Consider the following 9,938-nt stretch of genomic DNA (forward strand, 5'->3'; position numbering starts at 1 on the left):
CCTTGCCCCTTGTCAGCTCTACTATACACCTGGGAATTCTGATCATTCACATAAACTTATAGGACCATTGTCTGCCAACCCTATACATGTTCTTGGATACACTCCCCACTTCATGTTGTTGTTGTTGTTGTTATGTGCCATTGAGTCATAGACATACATAATAGTTCAGCCTGTCCACCCATCTATCCATCCATATACCCATGTTTGCCTTCACTGACAACACAGTACTATATGTGCAAAAGGATTCATTTTTGTTGTCTCTACCTCCATGTGCCTTTCTATGTCTTTCTCTTCCTCAATGCCACCATATTGGTTACTCACATTTGGTACATTGCCCTTCTCATCACCCAAATCAATACTTATCTCTATCTATCTAACAGCATTCCCTACCCTACCCTCCCACCCCACCTGGGGTATTTCTGTTGGGCACAACACAAAGCAATGTTCTGGGAGGTTCCCACTCTCTCTCAGGTGCTTAGAATTCTGTTGCTATGATTGGTTAGTTTGGCCACTCTGCCATCTCAAAAGGAGGCCTCCTAGAGGCAGAACTCTCTCTGACTGCTGGCTAAGAAGGACATGCTGCTGAAAGAGACATGCACTCCTGAGAGACACGCGCTGCTGGGAAAGAGATGCAAGAGACACACATTGCTGAAGGAGACACCGAGGGACACATACTGCCAGGAGAGAGACTGTGAGAGGCTGTTGGGTGGGAGACAGTGGGCTGAGAGAGACTGAGGCCTCCTAGAGGCAGAACTCTATCTGTACTCTGGCTGAGGAAGACATGTTGCTGAGAAAGAGACACCAAGAGACTGCATTGCTGGGAGAGAGACTGAGAGACTGTTGGGTGAAAGGTGGCAGGCTGGGAGAGAGACTGAACATTGAACATTGTTCCTGAACTTAAACTGTAGCCTGGTGCTTCCCTAATAAACCCCATAATCTGTGTAGCCACTGCAATGAATTATCGAACCCAGCAGAAAGGTGGTGAGTGGTGCAGGAGAGGAACGGTTGGTGTCAGGGTTGGTGAAAGGGCTGGAGGGAGGTAGCATGTCTGGCCTCACAGTAATGGGCCTTGGGCTGCTGATAGTGACTCTGTCTTCCTCTTATGTGGTTGGAGGAGGTCAGAAGATGTGGCCTTCTTGCCCTTTTAGCAACTGCTAAGAGGGGAGCTCTGGTAGCATAGTGCCTAAGGCACTTGACTGCTAACCAGAAGGCTGGCGGTTCAAACCCACCAGACACTCCTCAGAAGGAAGATGGGACAATCTATTTCCATAGTTATACTGCCTCAGAAACCCAAGGAGGGGTCGCTATGAGTCAGGTCCGACTCGAGGGCACACAACAACAACAAGCAGATAAGACAGAGCAATGCACACAGGCAACAGAGAGAGAAAACTTTTGCAGAAATTGCTTGCATTTGAATAGATTTGGACTTATGTCCCTGAAGCACAGTGGAAAATGATGAGGCTGGGAGTGTAGGTAGACACCGTATTACAGAGTACTTCTTCATTCAACAAATATTTAGATTTGACAGTGTGTTATATTATGTTGCTGGGGTTTTCTTCTGGAGGCGTATAGGCCTTAGATCGATGATTAGAGACAAAACTTTCAGAACTATATCCTCTTCTATTAGTGTTGACTATGTAATTTTTTATTTAATTAAACAATAAAATTAACTGAAGTAAAAATAAATCTATAATGTTAAAACAGACTGATATAAAGAATCTAATTGCATACAAAGCCACAAAGAGGAAAAGATTACATCATCTATATTTTGGCTTTTCATCCTTATTGAAATATATTATGAAAAGATTATTATTTAACATTTGCTGATGAAATGATGTCTTGCTCTTATCAAAATAGAATACATTAAAGAATACCTGACTTAAAAAATAATAAGAAATATCATAAGATCTATCATTTATTGAAATCTGTTAAGTGCCAGGCGCTATACCAGGTATTTTTGTCTATATATCTCAACAACCCGATGTGATGGGCATCATCATATCCTTTTACAGATGGGGAGTCCCAAGCATTTGGTTCTTTAATCTGGTGCTTTATTTGGACTGTCTGTATTAATCCTGGCTGTGTATTGCTTGCTACTCTTTTAATTTCTAGTCTCTCCAAACTACCTTATTTTGGTTCCCAGAATCCATAATAGGCCACCATCAGTCTCTGGTTATCAAAGATGGAAGGTTGGACTTTACTGTCTATGCTGGGTGTATTTGTTTTTTTCCAAATGGTTAACAGGCTGGACCATTAACTGAAAGTTTGGAAGTTTGAATCCACCAAGAGGTTCCTTGGGAGAAAAGTCTGGTGATCTACTTCTAAAAATTAGCCAATGAAAACCTTATGGGTGACAACAGAACACTGTCTTATGATGGTATCTCATGATGCTTTGAATATGTCATCAGGGAGGATCATTTGCTGGAGGAAGACAATGTTTGGTGAGGCAGAGGGTCAACAAGGGCAAGGAAGACTCTTCATGAGATGGATTGGTCAACAGCTGCAAGGATGGAGTTGAATGGGCTGGCAAATTGTGAGGATGACCCAGGACTGGGCAGATTTCTGTTCTGTTCTACATAAGGTTGCCATGAATCATCACTGACTCAAATGCAACTATCTATTTATTAAGGAGAAGACTGGGACTCACACCCACTTTTCTATTTCCAGGGTTTATTCATCAAGATATATTGCAAAAAACAGACATCACATCATTAGTGGCAAAAATTGACATAAAGTCATGGACATGCTTGTGTGTGTGCTCAAGCATGAGCCATTGGGCTCAGTATTGTACCGGACAGTTGTCCCTGATGAAATATTTTGTGCTTGCAAAAGTTAGTAAATTATTGTCATCATGGAGTAAGCCAAATTCCTTCATAAAATGAAATTAAAATAGTATGTCAATCCTATTACATACGTAACAGTCACAAGCTGAAGAAGGCTTGGAGTTATTTAAAACTGCTGGGGAATGTTCCCCCTCGTCCCCCCCAGTTTAGATTAATATTACCACAGCAGAGGGAGCTGACTGATCTCTGAATCTCAAATGGACCTGCTAGCCTCATCACTTGGGACCCACAAGACCATGCTTTACTCCAGCAGCACTCATAGGACCTTCATCTTCCTGTCACACCCTAGGCCAGAATCACATCACTCCAGAGCCCAGAGGACCCCAATTATATCATCATCCCCTCTTCTTGCTGTCAGAGCCATTGCTTCTCAAGGAGCATTTTCTGAAACTTCATCAAGTTTGACTGTAAGTGTTTTCAGCCAGATCCCCATGGCACACTCTATCACCATTAGAATCATTTCCTTTATGTGAGGTTATATTTTCCCTTACCTTCTGCAGGACAGAAAAAAGAGTAGTCATCCAGAATTTTTGACATATCTATTTGTTGCCTTTGAGGAATGAAGGAAACATTCTCATGTTTTAAAGCTGCTTATGACTGATGGAGGGATTGGCAACAATAATGTTTTTGCACAGTTCTTCCTCTTTGTCATACAGCCATGAATAAATGCACTGTACCCATTAATAACAAGCTCAGGAAAATTAAGGGATTCAAGAGAAGTCACAAAGAACATAAGAAGCAAAGTCATAGCTGAAATTCTGGACTTTCCACATATGCATGTTATTATAAGGTGAGACCAAATAGTACTGGTCAATGATGGGAACTCTGGGCCAGACGAACCTCAGCAAGGTGCCCTTAGGGATGTTACTTAATCTCTGTGCCTCAATTTCCTCATGGGAATAAACTTGTAGATATAAGAAAAAGAGAACTCAATCAAACCATATATAAAATATTTTGCATAATGCTCACTATCAATTATTGCCATTATTCTGACTGCCAATGTGCTACCACCATTGTTCATCTTGATTCAACTCTCTGTCACAGGCAAGCTTCTCAACGAGGCTTTCCACATACAGTATTTCTACTACTTCACAGCTCATTTGTCTTTCAACCCAACTCTGTTTCATCTTTTGCTCCCGTTACTCTACTGAGACTTATTTTTCCAAACTTCTTTATGACGTCCTGTTGCTGAATCCAATATACTTTGCAATCTTTAGTTTTACTTGAACTCCTAGAGACAGTCAAGGAAGTTGACTATTGTCTTCTTCTTGAAACATTATCAATCTTCTTTAAGGACCCATCCTCTTTCCTTTTCCCAACCTCTAAATATTGATTATGCACAATAAATAACAACCAACACTGTTGTAGCTTTTTGTCTTTAGGAGACTAGGAAGCAGTGGAAGTGACATATGCTATTTTAACCTCTTTGAAACTTAACTGATAAATCATCCCGGACATCGCACATTCAAAACCAATATTGGTTTGAGGAAATCAATTGTGGCATTTATGAAACAAGTGTGAGGGAAAAAATCTGAAATCAGGTGCACACAGTAGTTAGCTTCTGAAATGGGAGCAAATTCACCAGAATTCAAACCAGAGATTCTTCAGAATCCCAACCATGCAGATTATTTAGAAGTAATTATAGACAATTTAACAGTAGGATTTCTGGTGTAAGGTGACTTTTATACTGATCCCAAACATCAAATAATTTCTGTCCAAATGGAACCAAAGGCTTGTTTGTGGGGATCAAAGGAACACATCACTTTGCTTTATGTATAACTTCACCTTGAAAATAATATCTTAATAATTCATGGGGTTATTAATGGGTAAAGCCAGAACATTAGGCCATATGCAGCTACTGGATTTTTGAAAATACAAGAATGAGGGAAACTTATAACAAAATCCACTTAAAGAGAAGCTGTAATGTAATGTCCCTCACCCCGATATTGTTGTTGTTGTTAGTTGCTGTCGAGTTGGTACTAACTCATAGCAACACTACATGCAACAGAACAAAGGACTGCCCACTCCTGCACCATCCTCACAACAGTGGCCATGTTTGAGCCTGTTGTTGCAGCCACAGTGTCAATCCATCTTGTTGAGAATCTTCCCCTTTTGCACCGACCTTCTTCACCAAGCAAGATATCCTTCTCCAGGGACTGGTCTCTTCTTATAACATGACCAAAATACTTGAGATATAGTCTGCCCATTCTCTTCCAGAAGTATTTCTTCCAAGACAGATTTGTTTGTTCTTTTGGTAGTCCATGGTATTTTCAATATTCTTCACCAAAGCCCCAATTCAAATGCATCAGTGTTTCTGCAGGCTTCCTTATTCAATGTCCAGCTTTCACATGCATATGAGGCTATTGAAATTACCATGGCTTGGGGCAGGTACACTCTATTTTTCAAAGTGACACCTTTAAAGAGTTATTTTGCAGCAGATCTGACCAGTGCAATATGACATGTGGTTTTTTGTTTGCTGCTTCCATAGGGGTTGATTGGGGATCTAAGTAAAATGAAATATTTGATAACTGCAAACTTTTGTCCATTTATCATGATGTTGCTTATTGATCCAGTTGTGATGGTTTTTGTTTTCTTATGTTGAAGTGTAATCCATACTGAAGACTGCAGTCTGATTTTCATCAGTAAGTGCTTCAAGTCTTCTTCACTTTCAGCAAACAAGGTTTTATCATCTGTATACCACAGGCTGTTAATGAGTCTTCCTTCAATTCTTACGCTGCATTCTTCTTCATATAGTCCATTATGCTCACCATATAGATAGAATGAATACGGTGAAAGGATACAACCCACCCCAGTAAGATAAATTATTTGAGGAAAGAAGAGCTCTTTTGTGCTTCAAAGGTGGAGACACATCTTATATATTTACTTCCCTGTCTTACTTGCTTTACAAAAATTCTCTTTTCAGGTGCTTAGTGTTAAAAAACTCAGAGGAAATACTTTCAAGCTTATTCATAAAATGTCCTTTTTGATACTTCATTTCAGCATCTCAAAATCTACTTTTCAATACATGTGCTCCTTGTTAGACTCTAAGTGCTAACGCCTTTTAGGGAAAAGACAATGTTCCTGTCCCAGAGGATGGAGGTGCTTTTAAGTGTTGGTACAATAATCCATCACCAATGCCAGAGATCACATCCCTGAAAGTACCAAGACCAGCAAAAGCAAAATCACAAGATGATAGAAAACAGGGACTTGGGGAAAAGTGATTTTTAAATATAAAGATTTCAGGAAGCATGACTTTGGAAACACACCTGCTTCTCCTAGGAAGCTTCCTCCAGACTCCCCTTCTTCAAGTTGATTATTTTGTGACCTATTATGGAAGAGTCTCCCACAATTTTATATCATATTACATGCTTATATCATGTGTGAAAAACTAAAACTCACTGCCATTGGGTTGATTCCAACTCATGGCGACCACCAGTGGGTTTCCAGGCTGTGAATCTTTATGGAAGTAGATTGCCCCATCTTCCTTCCATGGAGCAGCTGGTGGGTTTGAACCACTGACCTTCTGGTTAGCAGCCAAACATCTTATCTACTGCACCACTAGACCACCTTTATATCATGTATGTATGCATTTATATTATGCATATATGCTTTCAGTCCTTATTGGATTGAAATGGAATGTTTTTTGTGATTAGATTTTCCCAACATTTAGAGAATGCTTCTGTGCCTGACTAGTCTTTTCACCCATGATGACAGCACTTATGCACACATTTTTCGTGGGAATGACATTCTATCAATATATGAAGAGTGAATTGTACATAGTTCACTCCTCCCTTCTCCCAAAGGCCCACCAACCAGGTTTACAGAAAGAGCAAGGACTAATTACTGATAAATTCTTCAGTTTAAGGGTACTAAGGTGAAAAACAAACATCAAAGCATTATATAGATTTTAAATCATATGGATGTTGATTTGCATTAACTCACGACTGCAGTTGCCAATGTATTGATTGGAAAATGATGTGCTCATATTCTATAAAGTACAAAATGTCTGATTTACTTCTCCTCACTTCTTCTCTACTGGTCCTTATTTCATTATGAAAGAAGGAATCTATGGTAAACCTAGGTTTCACTGAATAGCAGGGGCAGGTAACTAGGAAAAAAAAAATGAGGCCAAGGAAAATATGCCACTTGTCAATGCTCATTCACCTAAAACCACAAGTATATATTCTATTTTGTGAGGAGATTGTGTGGGTGAGTAAACATACGGATATGGGAACTTTTTTTCTTTTTTTTCTCTCCTCCAATCCCTGATAACCAACAAAGAAAGTTTCCATGTATAAATCTTTTCTTGACTTTTTATAAAAGTAGACTAATATAACATTTGTCCTTCTGTGATTGACTTATTTCACTCAGCATAATGTTCACATCATAATAAGTAAGCCAAAATGAGAGTGTTAATGGGTTTGAGGAGATGTGTCAATTTTACTCTTAAAAAAGAAAGAAAGATGATGTACTTTTAAAATCCAGTCCCTGACAATGGAGGTAGCCTAGACCTTCAGTTATCATGGGCTTAGTATTCAATGATCCTGAGGTGAGTCCTGCCTATGAGGATAGAAACATTATTTGTCTTCTCCATTGTGTCCCCAGCCCTTAGCACAGTGCCACCTAACATGGATGTTCCACATATATAGTTCAATGACTTGATGAACAACGAACCCTATTACCCACTCAATCTATAGCTTTCCCTATTGTCCACCATGTTGGCCTGATTTATACACTTGAGCTTCTGATTTTTACTTCATTCTCCTACTGACACTAGATATCTGCCCTCATCCCTCTCATTTTACCAAATCATCTACCTCTTACCAGCTTTCTCCCTTAGAGGTTGAACTCTGTTTACAGCATGTCCCCTTCTAAGAAATAGATCCTAATATTCACTTGCCTTTTGAATATCATTCATACTCTACATCTGTACCTCTTACACCTCACTCACCAAGTTTGAATTCATTGTCTATGGCATCCCTCATTGAGTGTGTGGTGTCTTCACCATTTCTTCAGGCAAGGTTGAAGGATGAATCCTATTCTTTGAAACTCTGTCATCTTCTTTCTCTTAGAAGCATCCTCAGCAAATATGAGTCATTGAGAGATCTATTAGTATTATTAATATTATAGAAATAATAATAGAACTTACAGTTGTTGTTGTTGTTATTTGCCGTTGAGTCGGCCCTGACTCATAGTGACCCCTCCTTGGGTTTCCGAGGCAGTATCACTACGGAAATAGGATTGCCCAACCTTCCTTCCAAGGAGTGGCTGGTGGGTTTGAACTGCCAGCCTTCTGGTTAGCAGTCAAGTGCCTTAGGCACTATGCTACCAGAGCTCCCAGAACTTACAGTATACACAAAAAAATAGTACTTTTCAGGGTTTAGAATAAATCAGAACATGAACCCCAATGTAAGGTGACCCTAGGCAATGTTTGAATTGAATTTCCTCCATCTTTCCCTATCCCTTCCTTTATCTCCAAATATTTCTAGGTTCTTGTTCATATTCTTGGTTGACATTCTACTCAAGGATACTGGCTTTGATCTACTCACTTCTATCAAGTTGATTCTGACTCATAGCGACCTGTATTGGGTTTCTGAGACTGCAAATCTTTATAGAAGTAGATTGCCCCATTTTCCTTTTGTGGACCAGCTGGTAGGTTTGAACAGCTGACCTTATGGTTAGCAGCCAAATGCCTTACCCACTACCCTACCAGAGCTCCTTGGCTTTGATATAGTATCCTAATTTACCCAACTACCTTGCTTTCAAAATAGCCTATGTAACATTCTCAGGAGAGTTCTATTAGGAGCTCCAGTGGTGCAATAGTTAAGTGCTTGGATCCTAACCAAAAGGTAGGCAATGAAACCCACCCAGCTCCATGGGAGAAAGACCTGGCAATTTGCTTCTATAAAGATTATAACCAAGAAAATCCTATGGGGCAGTTCTACTCTGTTATATGCAGTATCTATGAGTTGGGATTGACTCAATGGCACACAACTACAATAGGGTAACTAGCTGATGAATGACAAACATTTAAAACATTTCTGCTATTGAGCTGAACTGAATAGGATACTAATGGGAGGTCCTGACATCTTTGTATCCTATGACACTTGATATCATTAAAGCTGTCAGAATTTTCCCCAAGAGATGAGAAATGAAAAGATGGTAATTTGGACTTGCAGACTGTTTTATATGACTTAAAATCTTTGTTAAAAAATTGATTAGTTGCCAACATTTAAAAATATGAAGATATAAACTTCCAGCTTTGGGCTTTTCATGACATATCAGAATAGAGTGACACTGGGTTCTTCATGGCAACAAATAATGGTGACTGAGGAGCATCTGGCTTCTTTACAAGGGGAAGCTGCGTCGAGGGTACCAGCATCCCTGCCTGTACTGCTTTATTTTTTGATGTCACCTTTCCGGCTCCTTTAGCATCTAAGTTTGTGGCCCTTATTGAACTCACTGAAATAATCTAATTAAAACTTTATTTCATAACCAGTTTGTCCTGGGTAAAAAAAAATCCTGGACAGATGGTTTAAGGTGAACATATGTTGTTGACCTGTTTCTCTTATTTTATTAAGCATTTTTGCCAGCATTTTAAACAGTCTAATCATCTGTCATAAAATATAACTGGAACAGCGATTTATAAGGGGATAATGTAGACTTCCCTTGAGCTGTTTATTTTTAAATTCCAACTGAAAGCTACCTTGAGGCTTGATCTCTGGTTCAAGGTATAATTTTCCCCACTCAGTAACTGTGAGTTCCAAGCATGTTCCAAATTTCAGGTCTGACATATTCCTGTGATGTAAAAATACTAAAAAAGACTTTCTGGTGTGGGATTTTTCCAACACAAATTTACAAAAAAAAAAAAAAAGAAAGAAAATGTTTCCCTTGAAATGTCACTATGAGTGACATGTTAGAGGTAAGAAGCCAGACACTTGAAGGCTTGTTGATGTTGGTGGTACCTACCAGCTTCTAGAATTTTCTGAAGGTTTCATACACCCTTCCTCTCATTCCTCAAGCGTAAGGAGAGGAATCCAAGACATAGATAAAATAGACCCAATGAGGGTTTTTTTTTTTTTTTTAGTGAATAGA

The sequence above is a fragment of the Orycteropus afer genome, unplaced genomic scaffold (genome assembly GCF_000298275.1).
Source record: "Orycteropus afer afer isolate SDZICR_OR568_19922 unplaced genomic scaffold, OryAfe1.0 scaffold00173, whole genome shotgun sequence".
Taxonomy (NCBI): Eukaryota; Metazoa; Chordata; class Mammalia; order Tubulidentata; family Orycteropodidae; genus Orycteropus; species Orycteropus afer.